This window comes from Phocoena phocoena, chromosome 9, assembly GCF_963924675.1.
Source record: "Phocoena phocoena chromosome 9, mPhoPho1.1, whole genome shotgun sequence".
NCBI classification, from domain to species: Eukaryota; Metazoa; Chordata; class Mammalia; order Artiodactyla; family Phocoenidae; genus Phocoena; species Phocoena phocoena.
Window position 1 is genome coordinate 98987557 of NC_089227.1, and position 12322 is coordinate 98999878.

General features: G+C 46.9%; 1 protein-coding gene across 1 annotated transcript in view; it reads right to left on the bottom strand.

Annotated features, from left to right (window-relative positions):
* EZH2 (enhancer of zeste 2 polycomb repressive complex 2 subunit) overlaps nt 1-1749 on the bottom strand; it is a 63023-nt gene extending 61274 nt beyond the window's left edge. The window contains exon 1 of the mRNA XM_065884029.1: nt 1667-1749. The gene's annotated coding sequence lies outside the window, so the exon portion shown is untranslated. The remainder of the gene's footprint in view (nt 1-1666) is intronic.
* Between the last annotated feature and the right edge of the window lie 10573 nt (nt 1750-12322).

Sequence of the window (12322 nt, forward strand, 5' to 3'; positions counted from 1 at the left end):
TAAAATAATTGCTAATGGTCATGAATGAAGAGTAATGGAAAACAAACTCCAAGACCCCCCCTAGCTCCCTGGTGGTCTAACGGTTAGGATCCCACCCAACCTCAAAACCCCCTAGAAGTATAGATTACAGTCAACTGTGTCAGCATTAGTGTTTTTTAAAGATTTTTTTAAATATTGTTTTAAATGCTGTTTTATGTGACACTGAAACGCCATAAAACTAAGCTGATAATGACCTTTCAAACCCAGCAAGTAAACCCGGTAGTAAAATATTTTTAAATACCAAAGACACATCTTTATTTCCAAATGAATTTAAATTTTACAGATCCTGTGTGACAAACAAAGGAAGTTTAACTTAACTGTGGACAGCACACATTCGATTTCTTAGGCAACAAACATTTCTGCAGCCAGCCTTTTCTGACTCAACAAAGCTATTGTTCACGGAAAACAAGACCAATTAATGAGAAATTGCTAACCATACCACCTAAACACACGTTTGTCATAAACATTTTCTTGTGATCAACTCTTTCTACCATCTCATCCTCATTCATCCCCTAGGGATTTGGGGAATAATCGCTTACTAAATGACAGCTGATTTCGTTAGCACCTGTCGCCAGTCTCGGCTGTATCACACAAGTTGGCCGAAACAGCCTGTAATTTTTTTTTTAAAGATTATGATTCTTTAGAAAGTGGGGACTCACCAGGCGTGAGTTCACCAAGTTTTCCAAAATATCGTGCTTCTCATTCCTCCCATTTTTCAAAAAGTGACCCTGTGGCACCGACTTTTGGGTGGGCGGGGGGGAGGGGTGCCACAATGACGCGGGAACTCGACGGAAAGCCCTCCGAAACGAACAAAACCGGGAAGGGGGAGAACAGCGAGACCCTTCCCTCAAACTTAACAGAAAGCCCGCCGAGAAGGCGAAGGCTGCCGGGACCGCCTGGTCCGAGCGGGTGGAGACGAGGAGCTCCGGAGCTGCTTTCCGGGGAAATGTCAGACGCGCGGCCGCTCGGAGTCCGGTCTCCGCGCGCCGTCCCGGCCCCCGCGGCCCCGGCCGAGCCTGCGCCCTCACGGAGAGGGGGCGTGGAGCCGAGCCCGCCCGCTGCACCGCGGCCGCCGCTCCCCACGCCACTCTCCCGCCCGCTGTCAGGCCCCGGTGTCACTGCCCCTTCCTCGCGCCGAGCTCCCCCGAGACACAGTCCGTCCTTTGTCTGAGTGCGCACTCGGCGCCGAGGTCCCACCAACTTGTGTGCGTCCCGTCCCACCCGGGCGCTCCCGCCGCGGCGCTCCACACAAAGGAGACCGGGGCTCGGGCGGCCGGCCCGCCCCGGGCACCGGAGCGCCCCCAGCCCAGCCCCGGCGCCTCCGGAGGGGCGGGCGCCCGAGAGGACCCCTTCGCTTGCCCCCCGCGGCGCCCGCCCGGGCTCCCGCCTCGGGTCGCCGGGTCCGGTACTGCCCGCCCGTGGCGGTCCCGCAGGCCGGCCCGGACCCACGGCCCCTTCAGAGGGTTCTTCTCTCACCCCGCCAGCCAAAGCGGCACCCCGGGAGAGCCCGCTCGGGGCGATACCCGGACAGGCAGAGCGGCGGCGGGGATGTCCCACCACCGCCGCCGCCGCCCCTCGCCGGGCTCCAGAGCCCCGCCAGCCGGCCGGCCCGACAGCGGCGCGTTACCTGCGCCCCGCGCCCCAGCCCGCGCCGCTCCCGCGCGCCGCCGCCGCCGCCGCCGCTGCCGCCGCCGCCGGGGCTCCACCGCCTTCTGCGTCCCAGTGGGTGTCGGACGCTCCCGGACCGAGCGCCAAACCCGGCAGCCCAATCGCCATCGCTTTTATTTGGCCCCCCCTGTCCAACCAAGCGCCGCCCCGATTGGCGGGACGCGAGGCGGGCTCCCATCCAATCACAGGGCCCGCCGGGCTCTGAGGCGCAGAGCCAGCCCCACGCCGAGGCGCCCGCGGGACTCGGCCGGGCCGGGCTGGCGGCGCGTGCGCGCGGGCGGGCGGGCGCCGAGGGACGCCGCCGCGGGTGGAAGCGCTGCGCCGGCTCTTTGTTCTTTCGCGGAACGCACGGCGCCTTTCAGGAAGGCGGTGGGCCGGCGCGCGGGGACGAAGGGCCTCTGGAGCCCGAATCCCGGGCCGCGGGCGGGAGGCGGACAGGGCGGGGTGGCGGGAACGGGCCGGAGGGCGGGACGGCGCGCTCGCGGCTCTTGGCGGGAACCGCCGCCTCAGAGTTCCCGGGCCGGAGGGGCGGGGCGGGGCCGAAAGCCAAGTTTGAACCAGTTCAAAACTCGGGGGTGGTAACGGTTTCAACCGCTGCACTCTTTTCCCCGCGCGCGGAGCTGAGGCCCGGGCCGGCCGGCGAGCGCGCGGGAGGCGCCCGGACAGGAGGGCCCGCGGTGCCCCGTTTGCCGGCCAGATGCGCTCTGGGGCCCCGGCTCCAGCCCGGCTGGTCTCGGGCGAGGAGCCGCGAGCCTCCCGCGCTCCACTGTGGCCAGCGTGCCGCCCCCCGAACCGAGCGGAGCGCCCTGCCCGCTACTTTTGTCTGCTGCCGCCGCTCGGCCGCTTGGCCCGCCTCGGATTCCCGGCCCGCTGGACTTTGGTTGGTCGAGCCAACAGTGCCCTTGCCTTAGAAACCTGGCACAGAGCAGCGTCACAATTCTTTCAAATTCCTCATTTAGAGCGCCTTGTTCAGACCCTTCCAGTGCTTGTAGTGCCAGGCACGTGTCAACGTTAAAAATCATTTATCAAGGATGAGTGCCGTTCACTTGCCTCGTGCTAACGCCTCTGGAAAGTATTAGGATGATTGCAACATTTTTCAAGTATTAAAAAAAAATGATCTTGGGGTAAGCCTGTTTCAACCCAGAGGAATTAGGAATATTCTACTTCAGATACAGTCTCCACTTTTGATTTTTCTGGCAATGAAGTTAAGGTTATTACGAATTTTTTTCTTTAATAGGATGCAGCTATAGGGCAAAGTAACCACTCACCCATATAAACTGGGATTCCATACTGAGTTCAGATGCGGTGCTGGGAGGATGGTCAACTATGAGCTGGAGTTAAAAGCCTAACGGAATCATGTTTTTAATATTTTTAGTTACATTTTTAAATGATTAAGATTTTTAATGACTAGTTCCTCATGTGGTGATTTAACCCTTAGTTCTACCAACATTCCTAAATCACCGCCCCATTCCTCACGTATATTCTGGACCAACTCAATGTTAAAAGTTTAGGTGGAGGGAAACCAAAAGATACAGAGAAAGTACAATCATGTGCCCAAATGAAAGCAGAGTTAGGAATTAATGATAAGAATAGTGCAAAAGTAAGTAGGTTATGCATCTGAGATGTAACTATAAACTAATGTAACAATTCCATCTGTCAGATACCAACAGTCACCAATACATTCGGAGTCCATGGTAAAAGGCTTCCCTCTAGACCATTAATTTACAATTTTTAAACCAGCCATTTAAATCTCAAGAGTTAACTTTATCCCTAAGTCACTTACCAAATTACCGATTTTGCCTGTCGTTTATATTAAATAGTAAAACAATGTGGGCACTTCTTAAAGGAAGATCAAGGAAATTACATTAGAGATTATCAGCAAATCCAGGCAATATATAAACACATCCAGCATAGTGTGAAATGCCATATAAATTGTAAGGCATTTAGAACCAAGGAATGATGTTGGATCAAGATGTTCTCCCAAAAACTCAGAAAAGGAAATTTTAGCTGGACCCTAAAGAAATCATAAGAGTGAGATTGATGGGGCAGTGAGGGCACTTGAGATGGGAATGAACAGGTACTCCGAGTGATTATGTGGAATCTAGCTAAAGCTGAGAGCACCAGTTGTGAAAGAGAGAGTGGATTAGAAAGCCAATATTGTAATATTTATATTTACAATACACATTTATGTTAAGTATAATATGAAGGCTGACTTGGAGCAGGAAGTAGGGGTGCCAGTGGATCACAACATTGTCTTAATTCGGGGGTAACATTATCCAGTTAAGCAAGATGTTTTAGGTCACAGTGATGGCAAGAAAAAAGGCTAAATTGAAAACTGCCAAATATGTATATTATCTTGCAACTCAATTTTGTATATTCACAAATACAGGAAAGTTGGGAGGCAGAAGAATTATTTCATTTTAGATACTAAGAAAAATTATCTGAAGATTTCCAAGCAGGGAAAGCAAGAAAATGTGTGTGTGTGTGTGTGAACCCCAAATTACTGAAGGGACCCAGATGAAATAGAAAGCCAGGCTGAACACAAAGGTAGATGTGAAGGGTGAGAGTCACCAGTAGTAGTTATGCTACTACTAGTAGGTCATCCTGTCCTCTGTTAAAGACAGATTTACTATTAACAGTTACGGGATAAAACCAAAAGTGGAGAGTTAAACTCTGAAGTCAGGACATAGCTCTACCTTAGTCATGGCTGTTCTCCCAGGGCCTACCACTGCCTGCACACAGTGTATCATCAGGGTTTTCCAGGGGGCACAGGAGAAGGTCCAGGGCAAAATTAAGGCTGTTAGCATCACAGAACTCCCCTTTCAACCCCCTGAATGGGATTTACTTCTCACACATTCTTTTATTCACTCAGCATTCAACAAGTATTACGGAGGGCTTACTATGTGAAAGCACTGTTCTAGGGTCTAGGAATACAAAGAGAACAAAAGAAAAGTCCCTGCCCTGGTGGAGCTGATAATCTAGTGGAGAGAAACAATAAACAAATTATACAGCAGATGAGTGATAGTAAATAAAACGGGGAAACACATAGCATGGAAGGAGGGAAGCATTGAGTGTAAATGCTGCAATTTTAAAATAGCTTACGGAAGGCCACAGTGAGAAGGTGACATGTGAAGGAAAACTTGGAGGTGAAGGAGCACCTCCTGAGAAAGATGTTCAAAGAGGAGGGGATGGCAAGTGTCTGGGCCTGAGGTGGGAGCCTGCCTGGTGCTCTAGGGGGAGGGGGAGACCGGTGGGAGGGGAGGGGGCACAGGCAGATCTTCTCGCGCCTTGCGGGCCGTTGTTAGGACTTGACTTTTTACTTCCGTGAGACGATTTGGAGCAGAAAGGTGATTGGATGATTTAACGAGATCACTCTGGCTGCTGTGTTGAGAGTAGCCTGAAGTGGAGCAAGGGCCAACTCAGAGAGCAGTTAGGGGTCTATCGTAATAACCCAGGCAAGGAATGACTGTGACTGGGAAGCTAAGTGGTGACAGTGGAGCTGGCAGGCTGTAGTTAGATCCTGGGTGTGTCTTGCAGGTACAGGCAGTAGGAGCGGGATAGGGATATGGGGATGGAGGTGTGGCGATCAGAGTTTAGTTTGGGACACAGTAAGTTTAAGATGCCTGTTTTCAACCAAGTCAAGCTATCAAGAGGTTGGTAAGTTATTGATGGGAGGAAAACTGGTCCTCTACCAATTTAGGACCTAGTTATCAGTGCCAGCAAATTAATTCACAGCAGAGTAACAGGATAAACTCTTGTTTGTTATGCCTGCAGGAGTACTTCTACAGAGAGAGTAGCTCCCCAAACAGCAAGAGGTCAATGATTATATACCAGCTTAATAAAGGGCGGGGGAACAGGGGAGGTTTAAGCCTTCCAAGGATGGAACATTCTGATGAGGCTTGTTTAAATGACTTTTTTTTTCTTCTGGAATGTCCCAGTGCTTGAGATAGGTCACCTCCCTGACGGGAGACTTGCTGAGGAGGGCAGGTAGCTGACTCTGTGAAGCTCTCACTTTAGTCAGATAAGGGGAGTCCAATAAGTTCTTTCAGCATGTTAGAGCTGAGATGTTCGCACTTTAGGGTCATCTTTATACCATTTCTGTTATAAAAAAAAAATTCGTTATAGGAGTCTGGACTTAGGGGAGAAGTTGTGACTAGGAATGTAAGTTTGGGAATCATCAGCATATAAATGGTGGTTAAAACCAAGGGAATAGGGGTAGGCAGAAAAGAAGCTGAAGGTACTCTACCGTGAAGTTTGTGGCAATGAGGAGAAACCAATAAAGACAGAGGGAACAACCAGCCAAGTGGGAAAGTGTGGCATCCTGGGAGCCAAGGGAAGGAGGTGTTTCAAAGAGGAGAGTAATCGTTGCACAATAAGTAAGATGTCCAAGACTTAACCCTCGGATTTAACAACATGGAGAGCATTGGTGACCTTGATAGCACACTTTCAGTAGACTGGTTGGAGTGGATTTCATAGTGAATGAAGATTGGAGATAGCAACTGTAGCCAACTCTCTCAAGAGTTTTACTACAGAAGGAGAGAAAATATAGCTGGAACAGTAAGTGGGATCGAGAGAAAGATTTTAAGATCATTAAGAGAAATCACATACCACGTTGGTATTCTGATGAAAGATCTAGTGGAGATGGGAAAACTGGTGATTCAGGAAAGAAAGCGTATTGCTGGAGCAACATCTGGTATGTTAGGAGGCATGGACTCCAGACCCTGAACAGGTGAAAAGAGATGGGTCCTGGAGCCTGTCAGCACCCTAGCAAAGATTGACCTTTGCTAGTTAATGGCCAGGAGAGAAGGTAGACTACCTGGACGCAAGTGCAGGTACATGGGTAGATTTGGTAGGCGTTTACATCTGATTGCAACGGACACCCATCGGTAATTACCTGACTGAGAACGGGTAGTGTGTAAATGAGCATGCAGTTTGTTAGGGCAAAAAAATGTTTAGACCGTTATATTCCAGCATCACATTTTTATCAACTCTCCCTTTTTGGTCTTAAAATAATTTCTCAGTCCCAATAGAGATAGAAAACTGATTATTTGGGTTTTCGACATAGAGAATACAGAGCAAAAGCAAAACATCTAAAAGTTTTGGAGGACAAATGAAGAGCTATAGGACATAAAGTTTGGCTAAGAGGTTTGAGCTTGTCAACCGAGGAGCAGGAACTGAAGGCCCGAGGAGGGATGAACTCTCGTAAAGAACGAGAGCGGCCTTATACTGCAGGCTGGAAAACACCCAGGGCTGGGGCCAGGAAACGTGTGGCATGTAGAGAAAGCTTAATTAAAAATTATAGCAATGGGCTTCCCTGGTGGTGCAGTGGTTGAGAGTCCGCCTGCCGATGCAGGGGACACGGGTTCGTGCCCCGGTCCGGGAGGATCCCACGTGCCGCGGAGCGGCTGGGCCCGTGAGCCACGGCTGCTGGGCCTGCGTGTCCGGAGCCTGTGCTCCGCAACGGGAGAGGCCACAACAGTGAGAGGCCCGCGTACTGCAAAAAAAAAAAAAAAAAAATTATAACATAATTTGGTCCTGATTTAAATTAGCCTGACCTTTTAAGAAAAAGGTTGAAATAGTCACCTCTAGAAAGCCAAAGGGGGCTGTGATAGGCAGACTCTAAAATGCTCCCAGGTATTACCGCCTCTTGATCTTCACAGCTTTGTGTAATCTTCTCCCCTTGAATGTGGCTGGACCCACTAGCTGATTCACTCCTAATTAATAGAATATGGCCACATGAGTGGCCATGACAGTGAGAGGCCCGCGTACAGCAAAAAAAAAAAAAAAAAGTGCTCACCATAAAGAAAAAAAATGATAAGTTGAACTGCATTAAGAACTTCTATCCTTCAAAAGACACCATTACGATACTGCAAAGGCAGGCCAAAGAAGAAATCCGCAATACTCATATCTGGCAAAAGACTTGTAATTCGATTATGTAAAGAACTCCTAGGGACTTCCCTGGAGGTGCAGTGGTTAAGACTTCACCTTCCAATGCAGGGGGTGCAGGTTTGATCCCTGGTCAGGGAGCTAAGATCCCACATGCCTCACGGCCAAAAAACCAAAACAGAAGCAGGGATTTCCCTAGTGGTCCAGTGGGTAAGACTCCACGCTCCCAATGCAGGAGGGGGCGGATTCGATCCCTCGTCAGGGAACTAGATCAGCATGCTTGCTGCAACTAAGAGCAACTGAAGAGTCCACACACCGCAACTAAGAAGTCGGCACACCTAAGCTAAGAAGTTGGCATGCCACAACTAAAGATCCCGCATGCCGCAACTAAGACCCAGTGCAACCAAAATAAATAAATAAATATAAAAAAAAATGAAGCAATACTGTAACAACAAAAAAATTCAACACAGACTTTAAAAATGGTCCACATCAAAAAAATCTTAAAAAAAAGAGAACTCCTATAAAACAGTTTGAAAAAGAAGACAAAATATTAGGAAGTGGTCAAATACAATGCACCTTAAACTGGCACTCTGAAAGAGTAAATGTACAAATGTCTAATAAGTATAAAAAGGTGCTCAATTTCACTAGTTATTAGAGAAATGCAAACAAAACCATAACGCAATACCACTACATACATACCAGAATAGCTAAAACAAACAAAATAAAATACAGAAGATACCAAGGGTTAGCAAGAATGTGAAACAACCAAAATTCTTATACACTGCTAATAGGACTATGAATTGGTACAACCACTTTGGAAAATTGAGAAGAGGTAGTGGCTACTGAACTTGAACAAATATTGAACACTCGGTAACCTAGCAACTCTACTCAGAGGTCTAGATCTAGCAGGTATGTATGTGTGTATGTATACTTACCAGGAACATACTTTCTTGAACACATGTATGAGAATGTTCAAAAGAGCAGTATTCCTAATAGCCACAAACTGGAAACATCTAAATGCCCATCAACAGTAGAATGAAAAAATTGTGGTCAGTTCACAGAATGGAATACCCCACAACAGTGCAAATGAACAATCTACAACTACGTAGAACAGTGTGAATAAATCTGATCAACATAACAATTGAGTGAAAGAAGTCAGAAAAAAAGAATATGTATCATATGATTTTGTTTATTTAAAATTCCTTAACAAGCAAAACTGACCTGTGATGTTACAAGTCAGGATAGTTGGTTATCCCTGGTGAGGCTAGTGACTGGGGAGAATGTGAGGGCCATTTCTGGGGTGCTGAGGATGTTCTACTCCTTGATCCGAGTGCTGGGTAAACAGGTGCATTTTCTTGGTGAAAATTATTTAAGCTATTTCTATTTGTATGTTATACCTCAATAATAAGTTTTTTTCACTTTTGGGTTTTTTTTTAAGATCAAGGAGAAGAGAAAGAGCCAGCAAAGAAGACTGAAGGGGGTGAACAATGACAAAGGAGGAAAACCAGAGTGTCGTGTCCCAAAAGCCACATGAAAATAGTCTATGAAGAAGGAAGAGGTATACCCATAATATATGAAGAACTCTTAACAACTCAACAATAAAAAGGTGGATATCCCAAATGTATAAACAATAAAAAGACAAATAGATACAGGATTTGAATAGGCATTTCTCCAAAGAAGATATGTGAACGGCTAACAAGCACGTGAAAAGATGCTTAATACCATTAGTCATTACGGAAATGCAAATCAAAACCACCACTTCTCACCCACTAGGACGGCAATGATCAAAAAGACAGACAATAACAGGTGTTAGCAAGGATGTAGAGGGACTGGAACCCTCAGACATTGCTGGTGAACTGTAAAATGGCGCAGCACTTTGGAAAACAGTCTGGCAGTTCTGCAAAATGTAAAACAGAAAGCGTTACCATATGAACCAGCAGTTGCGTTCCTAAAACTATTTCATTTCAACGAAGAGAAATGAAAACATTTAGCCACACAAAACCTTGTACATGAACATTCATAGCAGCGTCATTCATAATAGCCAAAAAGTAAAAAAAAACAACCCAAATGTCCACCAACTGATGAAAGGATAAACCAAACGTGGTATATGGATACAATGGAATATTATTCGGCAGTAAAAGGGAATGAAGTACTAATACATGCTACAACAGGGGTGAACCTCAAAAACATGGTAAGGGGAAGAAACAACACAAAAGGCCACATATTGTATGGGGCCATTTATATCTAATGTCTAGAACGTGCAAATCTAGAGAGACAGAGGTAGAATAGCTGTTGCCTGGGACTGGAGGGGGAGGAGAGGGTGGGGAGAGACAGGAGGAGCGACTGCTAAATTATACAAGGTTTCCTGGGGGATGATGGAAATGTTCTAAAGTTAGATTATGATGATGGTGGTACAACTCTGTAAATATACTAAAAACCACTGAATTGTATAGTTTCAAAGAGTGAACTTTATGGTATGTAAATTACATCTCAAAGTCATTTTTAAAAAAGAAGGAAGTGGTGATTACTCAGGAGAACTTGCTTTGACATCCCCGCCCACCGAAAGATCCTACTTCCAGAGAAAGGATATTTGCTCAGATGGAAAGTTCCAGATAACTCATTTAGGGATAAAATAAATCCTCTATGCATTAAAAAAGAAGACCTCTGAACCATTGGTCAAAGCCTCAGGAAAGGTCCCCCAGGGAGTCAGTTGCTTGAAAATAAGGGCTTTAGGTCCCAAAAGGCAGCAAAACATTACTTGTCCTAGCGTCAGGCTTAAAAACGAGAATAAGGTCTTCCCTGGTGGCGCAGTGGTTCAGAATCCGCCTGCCAATGCAGGGGCCACGGGTTCGAGCCCTGGTCTGGGAAGATCCCACGTGCCGCGGAGCAACTAAGCCCACGTGCCACAGCTACTGAGCCTGCGCTCTAGAGCCCGCGAGCCACAACTACTGAAGCCTGCGCGCATATATAGTCCGTGCTCCGCAACAAGAGAAGCCACCGCAACGAGAAGCCCGTGCACCACAACGAAGAGAGTAGCCCCCGCTCAACACAACTAGAGAAAGCCCGCGTGCAGCAACAAACACCCAAAGCAGCCAAAAATAAATTAGTTAAATTAATAAATAAAAATTTAAAATGGGAATAAAAAGCTTTGAGGTGTCCACAAAAGGAAATACTGCAAGCATTTTTGATCACTGCACCTAAAAGGATTAGAGAGGGAGAGGGGCAGATGGGTGTTGGAACGGGAAAAGAGAAGAAATTCTGCTGAATAAAGACAGCATCAGAACACTTGAGGCTAAAAACGCAAAAGTTGAGAAGCGACTCAGGTGTTCAGAGTCTCCGAAAACGTATGCAATCTGGATAAAGTGAATCCAGGTTTTTTCATTGAATCCCAAGATGTTTCAATTAAGAAGTACTGCTTGCATTCTCTATAATGTATAATGAAAACAATTAAGAATGACTTCATTTGGTAAGTAACAAGCTAAGGAACTGATTATGTAAAAATACGGCATAATTAGACAAACATAAAAGAGTTTAAAATGTTTGCATAAATGTTTAAAAGCCTGAATCATACGCAACAATTTATTTATTCACTCAAAATACATCTACTTAATGTTTGCTTTGGTCCATGCCCTGCAGGAGTATAGCCAGGGGAGGGACACAGAGAAGGATTCCTCAAGAAAGCAAGGGGAAAGCAAGGGAGGGAGGAAAGGAAGGATGGAGGGCTGTGGGGCTCGGAGCCAAGGAGCACAGTTAGCAATGCCGAGGGGAGAAGATGTTCAGGTCGGCAGCGAGGCAACCCAGACCTCCTGATCCCAAGAGCAGAGTGACGTGGGTCCTTTCAGCAGCCCATTCCCATGACTGGTGGGGTTTGGGTGGGGGAAGGTTAATTTCCTTGGCCTCTAGAGGTGTCATCGTCTAGGATCTCAGAAGCAGGGTGTGTGACCAGGATCCTGCCTCAGGACCAGGCTCAGTGATTCCTGAGTCTGTGGTGCACAAGCTCCAACTCTTTGGCTAATAAATCTTCCCGATAACAAGATCCTACACCTGATTTCTTCCACTGTTCCAAGTCCAGGGTGGAACCCTCCTCAAACCCTTGCGCATTCTTAGTGGGTTTGAGCTGCAAGGTTCCCTCCAGCACCTGCGGTCCGGTGGGCAGCGCTGTTGCACATGCATGTGGCAACATAACCAGAGCTTTTGAAGCTCTGGTTCTGTACGAGTTCCATGGCAATCTTTTGACGTGTTGCTTTGCGATTCTCCGTGTTCTGCTGACTGTTGACTAAATGCTTATTCCTCCCATTCAAAGAGGACCATGTTCCAAATCAATATCTTTAATATAAGAGACGTTCCAACTGCAGAAATTTATCCCTAACTTGAGGAGAAAATATTTTCCCACTGATGAAATTTATCAAACTGGTGTATAATATTCTGGGAAGAAAAACAGTAGCAGTGATAAAACTTCAGCTGGGAACCATATGTTTCAAAAAGCAACCACTTTAAACTAAGGGCAGCATATCCGTGATAGAGCAGGTTTGTTCTGCAGTGTTGTCACATCTGTACCACCTGTGAAGTTTTTGCAGAAAAAATCACTGAACTTGGAATATTGCACTGGAAATAGACCTCATAAGTTACTTTTCAAATACTTTCCTACAAAGATTATCCTAGGGTAATCTTAAAAGAATGGCCCATTGCTCAATAGTTTATTATCTTATAAATATAAAAGAGTGCATAA